This window comes from Lactuca sativa, chromosome 4 (assembly GCF_002870075.4).
Source record: "Lactuca sativa cultivar Salinas chromosome 4, Lsat_Salinas_v11, whole genome shotgun sequence".
Classification (NCBI taxonomy): domain Eukaryota; kingdom Viridiplantae; phylum Streptophyta; class Magnoliopsida; order Asterales; family Asteraceae; genus Lactuca; species Lactuca sativa.
Genome location: NC_056626.2, coordinates 77,912,969 through 77,935,197, shown reverse-complemented (window position 1 = coordinate 77,935,197; position 22,229 = coordinate 77,912,969).

Genomic DNA, 22,229 nt, shown 5'->3' with positions numbered 1-22,229 from the left:
GATATTACTTCTCAACATTTGGAAGTACAAAAGAGGGTTGATGTGGTTGCTACGGCCCTGAAAAAAGTTATCACTGATTCTCAATCTCCTACTATGATTCTTGAAGCCAACCAAAAACAAAACAAGGAGAAATTTGATAAGTTAATTCAGTTGGTGACTGAATTGAAAACTTTGGTTTCGCAACCTACTTCTCAGACAATTCTCACTCCTGAATTCTTGTCTCTCAAAGTCAATACTTTGGAACAAGCTATTCAGAAGGCATTAGCCCCAATTGCGAACTTTACTTCTTTATTGCCAAAGAATGCCCCACCTGCTTTCACAGGGGTGCAAGGGGGAGAGAAGAAAGAAAGTAAAGCGGATGATTCGAAGACAGTGGGGAAGGTGATATCCACTCAACTCAAAACTACTCTGCCAGTATTCACGAAGCCAATTTCCTCAACTGTAACAACAACAAAACCAATTTCCAAAGGAATCACAATTGGTTCAACAGATGGAGGTAGTTCGAGTGTGAAACCATCAACTGAGAATACAGGGAAAGGAAAAGGGATAGCTTATGAAAAATCGAAAGAGGAAAGAAAGTAGAAGCAGAAGCTGAAATGGAAAAATTAAGACATGTGCAGAGTATCATGAGGCAAAGGGCAAGTGATCCACCAACAATGAACAAAGGTGATCCTGCGAAGTTATATTCGTATGAAACAATTGAATCTAAAGTGTTGGGGAATAACTTATATGAGCTTGAGAAAAAGCCAAGGAAGAGTTATGATGTTGCGAACTCTGATAGAAGCCAACTTGATTTTCCGATAAACGAGATGATGTTTATCACGGCGCAATACAAGATAAGTGAAAAATTTGAAAATGTTGATGAATACACTTATTTGAAGATAAGATTTCATGCTGTACTTGCAAAGGATCAAGATGAAGTGTGGTCCTTAATGAAGATCAAGAAAGTTTTAACAATTAAGAAGGATGTGATGTTTGAAGATATGCTTCAAAACTTTCGATATTTTGTGGTTAGAGCAAACAACAAGGCATTCGACTTCACCATTGCTGATTTTCCCTTAATGAATCTAAATGATCTCATTCATGTGGCATCCATTCTTAGAGACATGCAAGATAACAAGTTGAAAGGACATGATACTGATGTATTCAGATTTGGGTTCACACATATCAAGATATTCATAGATAACTACTATGATTGCTTGGCGTTGACTGATGAAGAACTTGCAGTGGGTCTTGGAAGAAAAGTTACAGTTGCTTGGGAATCAACCTTACCTCAAACAGAGTTAAGGAAGTATGCTGATGGAGAAATTTGTCTGAAACCATTTGGAATGGTTTTCGCAGGAAAGGATACAAAAGGAAAGCCCAAGAAGTTTTTGTTCAAAGTCTTAGAGGTTGAAAGATATACTTCTTCGCAATATACAAATTTTATTGTTCGTATGAATAACTGCAAGAAGAACAATGAAGGAGACAAGAAGGAGCTTAAGAAGATAATTACTTGGTATTCTGAAATTCAAAGAACTATGCACTCAACTATTCAACATCTCACAAACTTAATAGTTTCGACTGTTTCCAAAGGGGGAGATTGTAGAGTCTATGTGTTGTAAAAGTCGAAGTGTTAGTTTCTTTAAGTTTCGCATGTTAGTTATTTTACTAAGTCACATTTTGTGCGAAGTGTATTGTAATAGACTTAGTATATTTTTTGTTCACTCAGGTTGCCTATAAATAGGGACTGAGGTTAGAAGTAGAATATGCTTGTCACGAGTATTCATTCTGCTTACTTTGTAATCAGTTCTTTATCAATATAAGATCTGATTAATATTTACTCTCACTGTTCATACTTTTGATTCATTCAAACATGATTGCTTTCTAAATCTCGATAACAATTCTCTTCAATCTGGTTCCGATACCGTTGCGAGGGCTGAAGGTGATCATGAGACTGGACTAGTTGAGGGCCAATGGGGACATGATAGACTGCGAGCACTAGCTGGTGAGAGTTCGAACCCTAAGTGGGGGAAAGCTGGTTATTCATGGGGAGAGGGCCTCGTAGGGACCAACCCTCTGTTCGACTACAAGGGCGAGGAGACTTTTCCATCAGGGTTGTTCGGGATTTTTGGCATAAATCTCGGATACGAGGATTGAGACCACGACAGTTTTGGATAGTGTGCCAGTTGTATGGGATTTTCGGGATGTCTTTCCTGAAGAGTTTCCTGGGGTGCTTCCAGAGAGGTAAGTAAAGTTTCGCATTGATTTGGTGCCGAGTGCCGCTCCGATAGCTAAGGCACCGTATCGGCTAGCTCCGCCCGAGATGTATGAGCTATCTATATAGCTTCAGGAGCTGCTAGACCGAGGGTTTATTCGTATGAGCCGTTCCCCGTGGGAAGCGCCAACCCTATTCATAAAGAAGAAGGATGGGTCACACAGGATGTGCATCGATTATCGGGAGCTGAACAAGCTAACGGTGAAAAACCGCTATCCGCTTCCGAGGATCGATGATTTGTTCGATCAGCTGCAGGGTGTATCTTGGTTTTCGAAGATTGATCTTCGGCCGGGGTACCATTGGATGAGGATTAGGGATGAGGATATACTGAAGACAACTTTCATGACTCGGTATAATCACTATGAGTTTGTGGTGATGCCATTCGGGCTCACCAATGCCCCCGAAGCGTTCATGGACTTCATGAACATGGTGTGTAGGCTGATGTTGGATCGGTATGTGATCGTTTTTATCGATAATATCTTGGTCTATTTAAAGACCAAAGAGCAACACTTGCAACACTTGAGAGAGGTATTGGAGACACTGAGGACAGAAAGGCTTTATGCCAAGTTCTAAAAGTGTGATTTCTGGTTATGAGAGGTGTAGTTTTTGGGGCACATCATCAACCAAGAGGTTATTTTGGTTGATCAAACCAAGATTGAGGCGGTGATGCGGTGGGAAATACCGAAGAATGCATCTGAGAGTCGTAGCTTCTTGGGTCTAGGAGGGTACTATTGGAGATTTATTCAGCATTTCTCCAAGATCGTCGTACCTTTGACTCGCTTGACCAAGAAGAATGTGACCTTTCGGTGGGACCCGAACCAACAGTTGGCTTTCGAGACATTGAGACAAAGATTATGTGAGGCCCTATTTTAGCGCTACCTGAGGGATTGGATGATTTAGTGGTGTATGGTGATGCGTCTATCTCGGGGTTAGGGCAGTTTTGATGCAGAGAGGGCATGTGATCGCGTACGCCTTGAGGCAGTTGAAGCCTCACGAGGAGAACTACCCTACTCACGACCTGAAATTGGGGGCGGTTGTGTTTTCCTCAAAATCTAGAGGCACTACTTGTATGGAGTTCGTTGCACCATCTTTATTGACGAAAAAAGTTTGAAGTATTTGATGTATCACTAGAACCTGAACATGCGGTAGAGGAGGTGGTTGGATGCACTGAAGGATTATGATTGCGAGATCTTGTACCATCCAGGGAAGGCCAATGTGGTGGTTGATGCCTTAAGCCGCAAGGCGGCGAGTGCTCAGACTAAGGATGTTTGTTTGAGGATGACAATGATTTCCCCCTTGTTGGATATGATCAAGGAGGCTCAGGTGGAGGGTTTGAAGAAAGAGAACTGGAAGATAGAACGAATTCTAGTTCATATTCGCTTGTTTGTTTAGGATGGTCGGGGTCTTTTGACTTAATGTGGCCGCGTATGGGTACCAGTATCTGGAGGTGTGAGACAGAAGATCTTGGAGGAGACACACAAGTCCAAGTTTTCTATTCATCCGGGGGCTACAAAAATGTACAAAGATCTGAGGTTGAGTTACTGGTGGCCCTGCATGAAGCGAGATGTCACTTGGTTTGTGGAGTGGTGCATGACCTGTAGGAAGGTCAAGGCCGAACATCAGATGCCTCACGACAAGGTTCAGCCGCTACCCATTCCCGTGTGGAAATGGGAAGAGATCACTATGGACTTCATTACGAAGTTACCGAGGACGGCGAGGGGGTGTGGATGCCATTTGGGTTATTGTGGACAGATTGACAAAGAGTGCCCATTTTATCCCGATCTCCGAGAGTATCTCTGCGGAGAAATTAGCAGATATCTATGAACAAGAGGTGGTGGTCAGGTATGTAGTTCAAGTATCTCTGGTCTCAGACCGCGATGTCTGTTTTACCTCCTGGTTCTGGAGGAAGTTTCATGAAGAATTGAGCACCCAGTTACATTTCAGCACTACTTACCACCCTCATACCGATGGTTAGAGCGAGCGAACAATCCAGACACTCGAGGATATAACAATGGTTATCATGCTAGTATCGACCGACCCCCATTTGAGATGTTGTATGGTCAGAGGTGTAGGACCCCAATTTTTTGGGGTGAGGTTGGGTACTGAGTCATGGGAAGCACCGAGGTGGTGCTTAAGATTACTGAGTCGATCCAACAAGTGCGCGACAGGATGCGGGTCGCGTAGAGTTGTCAGAAGAGCTATGCTGACCGGCGTCGCTCAGATCTCGAGTTCTAGGTGGGAGACTTCGTTTTGCATGAAAGTGTCACCATGGAAGAGTGTCATTAGGTTTCGGAAGATGGGCAAGTTAGGACCCCGATTTACTGGTCTGTTTAGGATTTCTGTACGGGTGGGCAAGGCGACATACCGTTTGGACTTGCTGGACAAGCTTAGCAAGATTCACAACACCTTCCATGTGTCTCAACTTCGGAAGTGTGTCACTGACGAGGCTGTGGTTATTTCTTTGGATGACATTCAGGTGGATGAGAATCTGAACTACATTGAGAGGCTCACTGTGGTTTTGGATAGGAAAACTAAGGTTCTTCGTAACAAAGAGGTGAAGCTAATGAAGGTGTATTGGCAACATCCGAAGGACTCAAAATGGACATGAGAGCCAGAGGATGAGATGCGAGAGCATTATCAAGATTTGTTTGCGTTGGTAGACTTCGAGGATGAAGTCTAGTTCAAGTGGGGGGAGACTTGTAACGCTTGGTTCATGTATTATTTATTTATCAATATTTTAGGGTTTTGGGTTGCAACTTGATGAGTTGGGGAGCTCCCAATCGTCGTGTAGAGATACATTTAGATGTGGGTTTAAGGACTCAACTAGACGAGTTGGAGAGCCCCAACTCGACGAGTAGACGCTGGAAAGGAAAACCCTAATTTTCAGGGTTTGCACCCTATATAAAGGCCCTAAGCCTCATTGTTAGCCTCCATTATCCCCCCTTTATCCAGAGAAACCCTAGTCCGTGCTTTTCCTACCAGTTTGAGTGTGTGAGAGCTTAAAGGGTGCATTTTTGGTGTTTTTTTTTGAAGAAGGCTTGAAGTAGGAGGTGCATAATTGAAGGGAGAGGTTGTGGATCCCGTGTCTTCTCTGTTGTGGCAGCCATGTTGAGGTATAAAGTTGATACCATGGTCATTTATTTGGTAGATCTCTTCATGTGGGAGTTTATGGTCATTATTAGCTCTTTTTGGGACCATTCTTGGATTTGAGCATGTCATGAAGCTATGACTTCAGATATGGACATCTCATGTCCTCTTTTGACAATTGCCATCTTTATCAAGTCATGGCCTTCCTTCATGACCTAAATCCCTTAAGAAGCTATGATTAAGTGTTTTAGCCCCCTTAATGCCATGCATGAATGTAAAGTTAGCAACTTTACGTGGTATCTTCACTACATGGACTCAAATCTATAGTTTGGGGCTTTGGACTCGCTCAAAAAGTAGCTGAATGTGTTAAGACTAGGAAAACTTGACGAGTTGCCCTGCCAAATCGACGAGTTAACTCAGGTTTCCCCGATCCTCTGGACATTATGCGAACTCGACGAGTTGTCCTGTCAACTCGGCGAGCTGACTAGGGTTTGTCTCGGTTTTGTTAGAACTGAAGGAACTCGACGAGTCAACAAGTGCACTCAACGAGTTGGGTCAACATGGACTGTTGACTTTGACTTGGACCAGGGTTGACCAAGTTCGACTTTAAGGGTATTATTGTTAATTCGGGGTTTTGTTGAAGTTAGTTGCTGGGTGGTTGTAGGTAATTGAGTTTAAAGTTGTGAGTTGGGATTGGATTTTACTAGTTCAACAGTTCTTGAGAGGTGAGTCTCCTTAGTTACATTTCAGCACTACTTACCACCCTCAGAACTATGGTCAGAGCGAGAAGACAATCTAGACACTTGAGGATATGATGCGGGTATGCGTATTGGATTTCGGAGGGAGTTGGGATACATACCTTCCACTAGTAGAATTTTCATATAACAATAGTTATCATGCTAGTATTGACCGACCCCTATTTGAGATGTTGTATGGTCGGAGGTGTAGGATTCCAGTTTGTTGGGGTGAGGTTGGGTACTGAGTCATGGGAAGCATCGAGGTGGTGCTTAAGACTACCGAGTTGATCCAGCAAGTGCGCGACAGGCTGTGCGTCGCGTAGAGCCGTTAGAAGAGCTATGCTGACCACCGTCGCTCGGATCTCGAGTTCCAGGTGGGAGACTTCGTTTTGCATGAAAGTGTCACCATGGAAGGGTGTCATTAGGTTTCGGAAGAGGGTCAAGTTAGGGCCCCGATTTATTGGTCTATTCAGGATTTCTTCCTGGGTGGGCAAGGTGACATACCGTTTGGATTTGCTGGACGAGCTTAGCCAGATTCACAACACCTTCCATGTGTCTTAGCTTCGGAAGTATGTCACTGAAGAGGCTGCGGTTATTTCTGTTGGATTAATGTCTAAGTCCATAACTATATTTGGTATGTACTTGACCCGACTCAGCATGGTCCATTTGGGTTGCACTTCACCGACACAATTTATATGGATAATCCTTTGAGAATGACATGCTTATGATTTATATTAATATATTATAAGTTCTAATATATTAATATATAATCATATTGTTTAATTAGTATTGATCAAAAATTAATTTATAATTAATTAAGTGATCAAAAGGAACTAATTAAATATGGACTCTTAGATATATATGTGTAGTGGGCCAAGTTCATTTAGGTTGGGCTAAGTCTTCATGGATAGTCCATGGAGCTTTAACCCATGGATCCTAGAAAATGAAAGGTCATGGGTATTAGGGTTTAACCCTAATCCTCCACACTATATAAAGGGTCTTATGGTTCATGAACTTATGCTAGTGGCTAGTGTGTATACACTAAAGAGGGCAATTGCCGATTTCATAAGTGTGAGCCAATTATCCATATTCTCAATAGGTTTTCCAAGGTGTTTTGGTGATTTGTGATTCCAATTGAGGCTTCCACACTATTAGGGCTAAGCTCTTAAAGCTTGAAGACATCAAGCTACATCAAAAGGTATGTCATCTAACCAGAACTTTGTAGTATAGGTGCTTCATAATATGCAAGTTATGATGAAACTTTGGAATATTTAATATTTGCATGTATAATAGAGAAAACATAGATCCAAGGTTTATAGGATTGCATGTACACCATAGGAGTGTTAGAATGCTCAAAACCCAACAGTGGTATCAGAGCCATGAGTTGTTTTCTGTTATATTGATGCAAATGTTTTATTTTCAAAGTTGAAAAAAATGAAAAAAAAACATGACGTTTGTCAAATTTTAAGATAATTACTTGTTTTTGTGAAAAACTAATTATTTGTAAAATTTGAATCATTTTCTATATGAGTTGAATTAGGTCAAATTTAGTAAAAGATAAAATGATATGATTATTTTATTAGTTTTAAAAGTTTGATCTAAAGAGTTTTTTTTTGAAACCTCCGTAAGTTATGGATATGAAAATGTTTTAAAAAAAACTGATTCAAAGTTTTTATGGAGTTACAAAATTTGGTGTTAATGTTTTAAAAGAATTCCATAACTTATTCTTAAGTAATGGAACATGAAAAGTTTCATCATAAAACAAGCATTTAACTCCATAAGTTAAGGATTACCGAAAGTTTTATGTTTCCTTGATTTATGAGTTAGTTTAGATTAATGAAAAAAATTGTGTTTTAGTTGCTTTCAATCCTAATTAATCTAGATGTAGTTCATAAAATATGTTTTTGTAACTTGTCCTCAAGTTACATAAAATGTCACATTTATGAATCTTAAAACTCATAAAAGTGTCATAGGTTACAGAAGAAATGAAGAATCTTTTTCATTAAATAGTATTATGACTCCATAACTTGTCCTCAAGTTATGGATGTTTAAGAGTCACTTCTTTAAAAGTGTTATTAAAGAGTAAGAGGTTACATAAAAAATGAAGAGTCTTGATTTTAATGAACCATTAAACTCATACGTTATGAAATGAAGAGTTTTGAATAGTTTCAAAAACTTGCCCTCAAGTTTTGGAATTTGTAAAGTTTTCCCATGAATACTTTAATTCCAAGTTCATCCTTTAGAATTTTAAAAGTTAAAATTCAACCCTTATACTTTATAATATTATAAGTTAATAATATTTATATATACGTATAAGAGCAAGTCGTCTTACCATTAGTAGGCCTCATTCACGAAGCCGGTCTATAAGGAGGGGGGGGGGTATAAGCACTACAAGAAAAAAGGCCTTTTACGACGCTCATTGCGCGTCGTAAATGGCTCAGACGACGCGCAAATGCGTGTCAAGGAAGGCCATGTCATAAAGATAGACGACGCGCATTTGCGCGTCGTCTAGAGACGACGCGCATTTACGACGCGCATTTACGACACGCATTTACGACGCGCGGTTACGACACGCAATGCGTATCAAGGAAGGCCCTGTCATAAAGGAAGACGACACGCATTCGCGTGTCGTAACCTTACGACGCGCGTGTTAATGACACGCAATGCGTATCAAGAAAGCCCCTGTCAAGAAAGGCCATGTCATAAATGAAGATGACACACATTTTTGCGTATCGTAATTTTAAATTAAAAAAAAAATTATTTATGGATTTACTTATTTTCATATTAAATTTGCATTTTATGTCACATAATGGAAAATAAAATACCATATACAAATAATACAATGCATTGCACAAAAGTTAATGTTATACAAATAATCATTCGAATAGTAGACAAATGTAATACTACAAATAATCATTCCAATAGTAGACAAATGTAAGATTTCAACATTTTTTTATATAATTAACTAAATTATTAGCCAAATTTCCTAAAATACCAACATACTTTTCTATGAAGAGCATTAACACTATTCTTTTCCATCAAAAACTTCAAAACCTGCATAATTAATTTAATGTTTAATTAGCTACAGGTCAATAAGGTAGGTTTAAGCAAAAGAGGTTCATAGTAGTAAGATTTTACTTACCACTGTTGTTAATGACATTGAAAGAAGCAGCCCAACAAACACCCCCTCAGAAGGATTATTACTAAATGAAACCACAAACAAAGTTAAAAAGTCAAGTATTTTGTGACAACCCCGGAACCAGGGGCAAGGCTGTTTTTACCCATGGTATGACCTAATACATGATAATAAAGACTTGTTTAACAAAAAGAAAAATGATTTCTCACGTGACATCACTATTAAGAATTGATGAAAGAGGGTACTCCACACTGTATTGCCAACAAGCTTGACACCAACACCTAAAAGCTGGAAAAAACAATAACAGAAATAAAAATAAATGTAAGATTTGAGATAACAGATGCATAATTCACATGTCTACTTTTACCAATTTATTTTATGCAACATATATGCAGCTGACATGAATGAATTATACAACAAGTTAGGAGTAAAATAATGGATGGTTGCATATTTAGTATGATAAATAAAGAGATTTGTGGCATAAGGGTGCATAAATAATAAAAAGCAAAAAGGAAGAGGAAAGCTGACTTACATAATCAACAAATTTCTGAATTGGTGCTTTTAACATAATACATAAGAGTGGTCCCGAAGGGATAGCTGGCAGCAAAAAATCTCAGGCAAAAAAAATTCCAGGAGAAAACAGTTAGTACCTCAAAAGCAAAGGTTTTATAGGGTTAGGCATGCACCAGCAAGACAGGGACTAAGATTATAAGTGATGTGAATGAGACATAGTAATTAAAGGAATTTTTGTTACCATTGTTCCATGCATAGTGGTTGGGGTAGAGTGTTTTTCCATCACTGTTAACACGGAAGGGTCCAAGTTCTTCCATGGCTCCATATCCAAACAACAAGCATCCTAGCCCAGTAGAATACCTTCATTAATAGTGGTTCGATCTTACTCTAAATTTTGGTGCATTTGGATGATGATCTTTAGAATCTCCATTATGATTCATGAATATTCTAATTAATTTGGTATTGTAGAATGTAGATTGGTATCTACATTATTAAAGTTCATAGGACTTACTACTGACTCACTTTTCTTTTTTTAATCATTAGCCTTATGCAGCTCTCAAAGCTAGAGAATATCTTGATAAGCCTGCAATACATGAGACAATGGTGTAGGTATGTAGATTATATCTTATATTTCCTACACAAATATAGACAATTGTATGCTGATGTCATTATGCAGGTTAGTGCTTATCTGCTTGGAGAATACAGCCATCTTTTGGCCAGACGACCTGGGTGTAGCCCAAAGGACATTTTTGTCATTATACATGAGAAGCTTCCTACTGTATCGTGAGTATTTCTATTTATATACATCTATGTTTTCTTTTGTGATCATCATCTATTTTTTTTTTGTTTCTACAGGACTCCAACAATATCCATTCTTCTCTCAACATACGCAAAGATTTTGATGCACTCTCAACCACCAGATCCCGAATTACAAAACCAGATCTGGGCAATATTCAGCAAGTGAGTTTATAATAAATACTGAGATACAACAAAGAGCTGTACAGCTATTCATTTTCAATAGCACACTTGCAAAAATTTTAGACTTTTAAAACCCATCTTAGAAGGACTAAAGGTTAGAAAGGAGAAGTAATGAAGCTATGAGTTGAGAAAAGAGTAATCACAGCAAGGTCTCTAAAACAGACCTGCTGTTCAAAATGGATTTACTCCAAAATCTAAAATAGAAACATAGCTTTAACTAAATTTTATAGAAAACTATGATTGTTCAGGATTCCAGAACTATAAAGAACTCCTTCTAACTCCAAAGGATGAATTAAATATGAATTTTACAAAAAGGTGTATCACTTCTATCTCCAACAAGACAGTCAAGTGAGGTTGGCCAATTCTACCCAACTTGTGAGTAGAATTCGTCCAAACCAAAATTCAGAGAAGTAAAGGACATACAAATGAAAGTCTCAGAGTTGGAATTGAATGAAAAGCATTTCCCAAGCTCCGGATATAAAATTCACATTGTGGACAATCGCAACACTAGTAAAAGCTGGTGACTGCCCACTGATCTGGAGTCTGGATCAATTCTAACCAATTTATAATTGGAAATAACACCCCATCTGCTCCAGATCTTAAATTCATAATATCAGGAACATATAGAAACTTGGAATCACTCTGGATCCTTTTCCAAGCCTTATAAATGATGAAAACAAAATGACATATCAGAACAGACCTGGATCAGACCTAACAGCAAACATTCCATTCTTGCACATAGATAACGTCCTTACCAGTGAAGTTGGGCTGCTTAAGAAAGTTAGCCAACTCAATTTGTGAACTTTGGGAACTGGTTTGGGGTCCGTTTGAGTTCTATAGCTCAAGGTATGATTTTTACAATATGACTATAGATCTGATGGAAAACAGAATCATAGCCACCCGTTTTGGATTTTTCTTATAGATTACTTTTTAATGTTAATCAAAATACAACTGTTTCAAGGAACTCAAAACCTCATCAAAAACAAAGATCAAACACATATTGGTCAATGGGTTCACTTTCAGATAGAAGTATGGCTGATTTAATAAAAATCCCAGAGCACAACAACAACAATCAAATTCAAAACAATGAGGATCATAGACTTTGTGCTGAAGCATCAAGAAATGAAATTGAAGTTTTGAAAAGTAATGTTTCAAGGTTGGGAACGCAAGTGGAAATGTCAGATTTGGAGTTGGAGTCTCTTCGTAAGCAAATACTTAAAGAGAATAAACGAGGACAAGATATGTTGAAGAAAGTAACTGAACTTCAGGAGGAGAAAGAAGCACTTGAAGAGGAAAGGAAAAAAGATATTGCTACAATGAAGGAGTTTTATGGTGAACTAGACATATGTATGAGTAGAAAGAAACAGACATCAGTTACTTCATTGTTGTATGTAATGAAAAAGAAAACAAAGGGCATAAATGTAAATTAACTTAGGAGCAGTAAGAAGCTTTAAGTTTAAGATAAGGTTAAGCTTTAAGGTTAAGCTTGCATAAAGAGACACTAACGTGCTTCTTTTTTACTTAATAGAGTTAATGGGTAAAACACTTAATCTACACAACTTTATGGGGCTGTTTCTTTTTCATGTTTGTACCGTTAACATTAGGTTACTCCTCTTCAATTCAGTTGGTTTCTTATAGGCAAAAAGAATGGTATTAATTTGTTTGTTTAGTTTTAATAGCAGAAAGTGAAAGATGGAAGAGTTTGGGAGGTTGAAAAGGGATTATTTGATAAAGATTCCCCTGAACAAAATTCATGGCAGGCATTTCCTGAGGAGAATCCCACAAAAAACTCCAAATCTATTAGAATAAGATTATAAGAAACAATGGGCACCAGAACAAGCAAGCAGCTGAAGGCCGCACCACCAGATGGGGTTTTGGAGAAGAAAGCTTCACAACGGTTCCTGCCTCTGCTAGTTCTCACTCTCAGGTAAACACAACACCTAATATCCCTATCATCACCACTAATTCCGGGCGTTCTAGTTATGGGGAGGAGTTCAAAAACAAAGAAAGTAATTCAGCTTCACGACCTGCTGGATGGGCTGGTTTCTAGTATTATTATTATATAATATCATGTGTTAAAAAGATACTTGTCTCATGATCATGTGTTAAAAAATTCAGTTTTTTTTAGAAGAATGTTTGCCATAATGGAACCAAAACCTCTGGGAAAAAGCAGTCTTTTTAAGCTTTATGAACAATAACAGAGCTGATTTGGAAAAGGGGGACAATGAAAAAAAAGACAAACTTACCCATGAACTGACTTTTTGTTAGGCTTTGAAAGTTCTGAACAAATTGACCCAAGCACTATAATGTCTGATAGAGGAATAGAAAGTGAAAAGTGAGTGTACAATCACATAAATGGATAGTTTGACTTATAAGTTAAAATTTATAAAATAGAGTTGACCTGTGGTGAGGAAACATTAGCATTAATTTTTTATCATTTTTTATCTTAGTAAGCTTATTTACACTTTAATGAATAGATTGAAAATGAATTTGTTACTTTCTTTCATAATGATCAAAAACTACCTCAATAGATATGGAATTAAATTACCTTGCAATAGAGGAAGCTGACATATGCCTTCTTTCATATTCATTAGCTAGGTAGGTAAAAAACTGCAAAAGAGTAAATTTCTAGTGAGGGCCATAAATTCACAGTCATGTGTACGTCAGGTGATGTTATAAGGTCTGACTTAGGTGAGATGGCTCTTTCAAGCATTTCGTCAAACAGTTGGAGTGCATAGCTCCTCCCCTTTCTTTTTTGATCTATTTATTGGAATTATCACCACTTTGAGAGCATACAACTCCATTCTTCTTTTCAAAACATATAATTCAGCAAATAAGTTAACATATAAGGGTAGGAATACGAACTTAAGACTAAAACTGAAAACAAAATGACAAACCCCATCTCTCTTTGTAATCTTGAATTGGCTCAATAGCTAGAAAAAAAAAGAATTAAAATTGATCAAAAACTACCTCAATAGCTTATTTACATCACATATAAGAGACTATATAACGTTAGTTTAAATAGTTGGTTCTTGATTTTAAGAAGTTATTTTTGTAACCTAGTTGTATATATTAATAATTGGATACCTGTTACATGTGGTTGATAGATAGCTTCCCAAACAGCAGCTAGTTCTAAGCCAATAGCTATAAGCTGAAACGTGAAATAAAGTTGTTTACAGAGATGAGAAGTAGATACAGGAAAAAATCAGAGGCATAAAGTAGAAATTGACAATACTAGATGAAATCGCACATTTAGGGAAAAATCATAATCCTTTTTCTTGATTGAGAAGATGAAGTCGAGATATGAATGAGAAATTGCGTGCCCCCTTATTTGTTGAATGACTGAAGAAATAGGGCAGGGTAGAAGCGTCCTTTTCATACCTTAGTGCAATCAAACCTTGGGCTTGTAAACCTGAGGAGTCTTAGTAAATGTATTAGGGTGGGGAAGAGGTGGAACGGTGAGCCTGAGGAGTTGATATCTAATCTTATGTACCAATGGTGATATATGTCATTCTTCTATGACGAGTATGAGAGATATTATTTGATAGGTGTGTAGTCGCCGATGTTCTAGCCTGAGGAGTCACAACACCATTACTATTTCAAATGTGTTATGTTTGATTAGGGTTTGCACATAGAAGGAAGTGAAAGTCGATCGGAGAGGAAGGGGTTTGCAGAGAGAAAGAAGGGAGAGAATGAAGTCGATTTTGGAGGGTAGAGAGCAGAGAGGAAGAGGAAGCGGGTGTTCAAAATTTTGGGGGATTTAGTTTCCCCCCTTACCTATCAAGGAGGCGCGTTTATTAAAATTATAAAGCGACATTTGTAGAGGACGCTCTTTTTATTATAGGTGCCCTCCGTGTTTTTAATATTTTTACACCAGACACTAATTTAAGGGCACTCAGTAATGCGCGACCTAAATCCTTAAAATTTTTGAAGAGATGACACTTTTTTAATGTCGCTCTCTAATGCGTAACATAAATCAAAGAGCGTCGTGTTTTGCGCGTCGTAAAAGGCCTTTTTTCTTGTAGTGAAGGTTACTGCCTATAAAATGACAGTTTAATAAGTGTCCACTCTCACCCACCACTTCCTTGACTGGTGGAGGGTCGTTAGCCGAACAGGTAGGACAAGGACTATAATTCTCCCTTCATTAAAAGTATTAATGATAAATATAGAGTAACTAAATGTTTTTTATAATTCCCAATCTTAGTTACTTTTGGAAAATGTGAATAAGGTGCTAATCCATGAAATTACACTTTGCACTTTGTTTAAGTCGGTTAGTGGAGCGTGTGTGGTTAACCGGCTCACTAACTCGTATTTAACAAGGTAGGTAAAGGGTAACTTAATGTTTTTCATCATATCGCACTACTAGAAAAAGGCCTTTTATGACGCTCATTGCGCGTCGTAAAACGCTTAGAGGACGCGCAAATGCGCGTCAAGGAAGGCCCTGTCATAAAGAGAGATGACGCGCTTTTGCGCGTCGTCTATAGACGACACACATTTACGACGCGCATTTATGACGCGCATTTACGACGCGCGGTTATGACACGCATTGCGTATCAAGGAAGGCCCTGTCATAAAGGAAGACGACACGCATTTGCGTGTCGTAACCTTACGATGCGCGTGTTTATGACACACAATGCGTATCAAGGAAGCACCAGTCAAGAAAGGCCATGTCATAAATGAAGACGACACACATTTTTGCGTATCGTAATTTTAATTTTTTTTAAAAAAAATATATTTATATATTTATTAATTTATAAATTAAATTTGCATTTAATCTCTCATAATAGAAATAAAATACCATATAAAAAATACAATCCATTGCATAATATAAAATAAAATACCATATACAAAAAATACAATCCATTGCATTTAATTTGTATGTATAACAAAGACACATGTGTTAAACTTGTTACCATTAACATCTAATCGTATGGACTCGAGTGTTAAACTTGTTACCATTAATATCTGATTCATAAGTCCTTTCAACAAGATTGTTACCTGCATAAATGAAAACAAACAGGAACATTAACAGCCCAACTATGAACAATATTGTTACCTGCATAAGTTACTAAGAGACTTATATACTCAACTGGTTTGTAATATGGCACTAAGAAGCCCAAGAATTGTTTGTGTTTTTCCTGCTCCTAGTGTATCCTACATAGATAAAAGGTAAGAATTAACATTTTCAAAGTAAATATAAGAATTAAAAAATAATTATACCATGTAGATATATAAATCAAGAATAAAGGTGCATTTGATGTCTCTATTGGTCTAGGGCAAACAACTGTTACCATGATTCCCTTTTGGTAAAACTGAAATAATAAGTGTGATTATCATAATTGTAAACTTTTTGATTTTTTATTTTAACATTATACCCTTTCCAAAGAAGAGTTGGGAGTATGTTTCTATTCTAGATTAAATAAACCATCTAATTAATGAAATGAAATGATCATTTTACCCTTTCCAAAGAAGAGTTGGGAGGAAAGAAAAAAAGAAGGGAAAACAAGCATAGAATTAGTGTTTTAATACATTAAGCCTGAATTTTTTTTGGCTTAACCCATCAAATCATTTTGTGTAGAATAAATCAAGATTAAGTTCTTAACCCATTAAGCCCATTAAGTAAAAAAAAAACAACCCCTTAATCTAATAATATATATAGTATGTAAATGGATGTTTCTTTTTCATTTCTTGTATCTAATAATATATTAATATATACCTATGTATTAATAATTTGGATATAATGAACAATTTAGAATTAAATTCGATTTTGAGCAAGAAAATGACATTCCTTGGGGACGTGTAGTTTTTTCACTATTGTCCTTTGGTAAGCCTGTTTCTTCATCATCATCCTCTGAGATAAGAAAACAAGGATCATGAGTTAACAAATACTAAAGCTTCATCACGATTACAAATTAGTTACTTAAGCATATATACGTTCATCATGTTTTGTTTGTGTTGCTTGCTGTCAAAATATACATGAAATTTTGATTAATAAGATAATTTATGTTAATAAACTTAAAAAAAGAGAGAGAACAGGCTCAGGTGAAGAAAATTGAAGAACTTACCACTTTCAACTTTTTGAGAATATTATCAACCTGTGTAGTATCAAATCCCCATTCATTTGGCTTATCTAAACCAACACCTGTTTTGCATTCAAGTTAGTGGCAAAAAAAAAAAAAACAAAAAAACTTCATTTATACTTTCATATTGTGAGAGTGTGAGGCAAAATCACAAAGCAGAGACTGAAAAAAATGCTAGCCAGCATGTCTAACATTGTGCTTATTAAAAGAAATCACTTCAGTCAAAACCATGGAAGATAGACAAAGATCTTGTAAATGATGTAATGCATCGTCTTTATACAGATTTACCTGAAGATAAATGATGACCACTTGAAGCATATCTTTTGGAAGATAACCAGTCACCCAATAGATAGTTGTTTTCGCATTTCCTAGATCTTTTTTGTGAACCCAACAATTTCAAGCATACCACGTGACAACATTGTGGTGGTGAATGCCATAGGAAACCTGCATGTGATACATAATTAAATCAAACTGAAATAGTGTCCAACATACATAAAGCATCTACCATAGAGTGTTGTACCTAAAAGATAATTCTTAATAAGTCAAAAGTTGGCACTTGCACTAACAAAACCAAAGATTGTCATTATCAAAATAAGGTGTGAGTTTTGACTTTTGAGGTCAAAAGTCAAAATAATGCTGCTAAAGCACTGTAATGAAGTTCATGTCATAAGCCATTGCATACATGACATTACCCATGAAAAGAACAATGCTGCTAAAGATCAATGGTCTGAAATATGATCTGTTTGACCAAGCACTGAAATAAACAGAAGAAAACAATTGTGCAATAGCCATGACACCAATCACAATCCCAGAAACTGTTGCAGCAGCTCCTAAGCTTGTTGAATAGTCATCTGTTGTTGGCAAAATTTTGTAACAAAATAATAAATATACAACTAAATATATAAAATTTATGTTCATAATATTTGGAACGGGAAACAAATAAAACTAATAATCAGTTATAGCTTGGTATACGTTTTTACATGCAGTTATCGGATCATCTGAATAAAATGGAGGTTATCCAACAAGCATCTCATACATTATTGCACCTAGTGACCACCTGCAACTATAGTAATAGTTAAAAACAATCATGAAATAAAAGAAAATAACAAAAATATCCTCAGCAAATAGTAATACAACACTAACAGCAAATAGTAATACAACACTAAAAAAATCAGACCAACAATCGTGAAGTCCATTTCATGTAGTAAAAAAGAAACTGTATTACAGGGGCTAAAAAAACCAGACCAACAAATAATATTAGAAGATTTCAGCAAACGTGGGTCTGGGATCCTAATCAGACCATACCTACAAGTTTATTTCTTCTAACTCATCAAACATGGAACAAAAGAAAAGGCATCATGTTCTCTTTTTTATTAATAAGGCGTACCAACAAAGAAATTTTCCCAGAAAGTCATTTGTCCTCTGTTCTACTTCCGTTCTCCCCTGTTAATCTGTATTTTTTCATCTTCTGTACCTTGGTAATTTCCAGATTATATTCTTACAGGAGCTAGTCGCACTCTAGGGCTTGTATTACTGAAACTCAAAGGCCTAGAAGATAAATTGTAAATTATCGAATTGATCCTCACAGACATCAATATTTGGTAACCCTTATCAAATTAGAAGTCACGATATAAAGAAAAAGGAGAAATTAAAGGGATAAATATTGAAAACATAAAGATACATGTGAATATAATCAAATGAAGCATTTCTCACTTCATAAAACATATGTAAGAGGTGCTAAAGACTTAATAATATTTGGGGAATTTCATCGAACACTTGGTGTTCGTCTAAAAACCATGGAAAGACAAAGGTAAATTGCAGAAATCAAACACATAAATAAAAAAATGGAGTATAGGAGTTGATAATTCGTTGAAATATGAACAAAAACAGAAACAATAGAGATGCACAATGGATTAACATAATAAATCGAGAAGTAAAAAAAACAGATGAACATAAATCGATTTAGGGATGGAAGTTACCACTATGAAGGCCTGAACATGTTTACTCCTTTCTCTCTCTCTCTCTCTCTCTCTCTCTCTCTCTCTTCTCGTTAAGCTGCTGGCGAGACTTGGTTGGCGACCCCTTTGGCGGAAGATAGCGGGAGGTGTTTAGCGCCCTTAGCGACCCATGACGACCTTCCTAACGATGCCCACTCCTTTGAGCCTGATAATCATATCGAGAGTGCTAGATTCAGATTCGCTTTCTATTCAAAATGTCCAATTTTTTAGCTGGATACGGTCCAAATTTTTACATAGGAGCCACCAAATCATTCAAAACTAGAAAAAGATATGTGAAGAAACGAAAAAATAAAAGCATTACCTAGGACTCTAACGCAGAAGTTTCAAAGGTGATGACGAGATGTAATCGGGAAGTTAATGGAGCAAAGTTACAGTTCTTCGTCTGTGTGTTTTTCGATTAATCTTTGGGGAATCTGAAACAAACGAGAATCAATATTTGCATTCCTAATATTTAGACTTGAGAGTATAATTAGGGCTTTTTCTAACAATTTCAACATCGAGTGGGAGATATGGTGGTTCCAGTAGGTAGAAGTAAGTGAGGGAAGAAGTAGGCAACAGTCAATGTCGGGAGGGGGAAGGAAGGAGCATCCATAATTTGGGCAAGAGGGAAAGGAGAAAAAAAAGGAAGGCGGGGTTTTTAATTTTTTCAGAATTTCATTTCCCCCCACTGTTAAAGGATGGAACGCGCGTTCCATTAAAAATTATAAAGCGACATCCTTAGACGACGCGCGTTTTATTATAGGTGCCCTCCGTGTTTTTTTTTTGTTTAGACACTAATTTAAGGGCAAGCAATAATGCGTGTCCTCTATTATTAATTTTTTTTTGAAGAGATGACACTTTTTTAATGTCACTCTCTTTTGCGTAACATAAATCAACGAGTGTCGTGTTTTGCGCGTTGTAAAAGGGTCTTTTTCTTGTAGTGTCGATGGAGCGTGTGTGGTTAACTGACACATCGATTGAGGGGTAAACACTTAAGAGTACCAAGTGATTTGCATGGTTACTTCAGACATTGTTTTGTGATCCTCGACATCCCAGTCACAAAACCTGAAGGGCACACTCGAGATTGAAACATGCCATTGAACAGTTCAATGAATCTCAAAAGATCTAGGAGTTTCAAATCAAAGTAAAACCTAATTAAATTATTTCGTTTTCATGGTGGAAATTGGTGAATCGTCATTCGCCTACCTTCAAAGATTCTATAGCTTGGATTACGACATCCCTCTTCCAAGTTATAAAATATTGTGTTGGGTCCTAGCCTTAATATTTCATATTGGGTGTTATATTAAGGACTTTAAATCAACTATCTTGAATATCTCCCAAAAGATGTCTAATTCAGACATCTATGATCTTCCCAAATCTCTTGGAACTTCACTTCCTCTATCTCCTCCAATTATTCTCCCTAACCCACAAGTTCAAGGTCACTCAAGCCCTATTGGCAAGCAAAGTCTATGTGTGCTCACATCTTGGAGATAAATTCACATATTGACAAGCCGGGAGAGTTGGGTGTCAGTCTTGAGAAAGTTGGATGTTCAATCACATTCTATGTCACATAGTGAGTTCCTTTGGGACTAGTATGGAACAGACTATGACATGACCCTTAATCATCTTATCTATTTGCTTGGTGCTTCTAAATCAACAATGATTAGGAGGAATAGTAAAGAAAATTTGATTAGAAGATCAACTTCCCAAACTTCCATGGACATTGACAATGGTACATGGTAAGGGGCATTGGTTACGAAGCTGCCAAATTTACCTGAAAGATCTTCAGGTAAAGTCTACTATCAAACTCTGTTAAGTTTCTATTATGAGATTCTTATTACATGATGTGACTGTGTCACATATTGATGTTTTAAGAATCAAAGAAAAAGTGAAGAAGGAAGTATATGCTGATTATGATCGTGAAGATGAATTTCGATTGCATGGTTTGGTGATCAGAATTTTGAGCTGTTACTTCGGAGTTATGTAATATTGCTTAGGAATAGATAACAACAAGTTTTTCATATGCTTTTGCATGGTAAGGATAAGTTTTCCGCAAAGTTTTAAAATAAAATTTTTGGTTTTATTTATTCTAAGTATCCTTACAATGGCATTTGTGAAAAATTGTTGTTTATATGATTCCATTGATAGCAATATTGGAAAGTGGATTTGATTCTTTCATTTGTGTTAGTGTCTAAATTTACCAAATAAGGAAAGCTTCTCATCACCCAAAGTTTTCATTTGGATAGAAACTTGGAATCATACAAGTTGTACCGTATAATGAATGAGAACTTTCAGCTTTGGAAAATTAAGACTAGTTACTTGTTCACATTTATATGTGAGTCAAGTGAAGGACTAAGGGATCGAGTACACATTCTTGTGCACTGATCAAGTCCACCACAAAAGATCTATAAGACTATTCGTCATGATTTACTAAAGTTTAGTAAGTATGGTGACACTTATAAGTTTAAGTGTAATTATGATACATTGGAAAATTTTCGATGTATGGCAGAACGAATGAGAAGAATCAAATTAGGCAGAAGGATAAAAGTTTCTCAAATATAAAAAGATGGGGGAGTACTGTAGTATCATGTTATATGATCATCTTAATGATTAAGAGACCTTATCACAATTCATCCTCTAAGTCCATTCTGATAGCTAAGAAGAAGAGCTATGAATTGTTCAAATCAAGAAGATGATTCATACCTTGTTCCAAAAACAATTCCTAGAGAGTAATACTCCAAGATTGTAACTTGAGTGACATATCTTAAAGAAAGGTTTATTAACACTAGTCAAATGTAAGAGTAAAGTGTGTCCTACTCTTGTACATTAGAAATTGGTAAGTTGTGATGTTTTGGATAAAACAAAGACCAACTAAGGCCAATTGTGTGAAGTGTTTGTCTTGATAAAGAATCTGCTCTATCTCTTGAATATTTGGCAAGATAGTCTTATATGTCAAGAGGACAGTGGGAGTCTTAAAGATCCTAAAAATAATTTCAAGATCTAATCAAGAATAAAAACTCGTAATTTAACACTATCACACGACGTGAGGTTTATAACCTACCGTGTTGACATATTTCAATTTCTGTGCCCATTCTAGTTAAAATTGGCTTTACATATGATTTCTTAGAGTTCTCAATTGGTTGCATAACAACTTGGAAGCAATGGCAGGCCCTTGAGCTACCAGGCGGCAAGAAATTAAGATTGAGTTCAGTCCATATGAGTTTGGGTTTGTCATTATCCTTGTCTTGTGACTATGGTTTTGACAATTCACATGGATAAGAACACATACACCATAAAATCTAAGGGTCATAAGGTTTCTCTCCGATTCATGAAAATAATGGTGAGGAAACACTTCTACCAAGTAGATTTGAAGCAGATAGCAAAGATCTAAACAATTGAGACTATGATTACGACATCCCTTTTTATAGTTCAAAAATTGTTTAG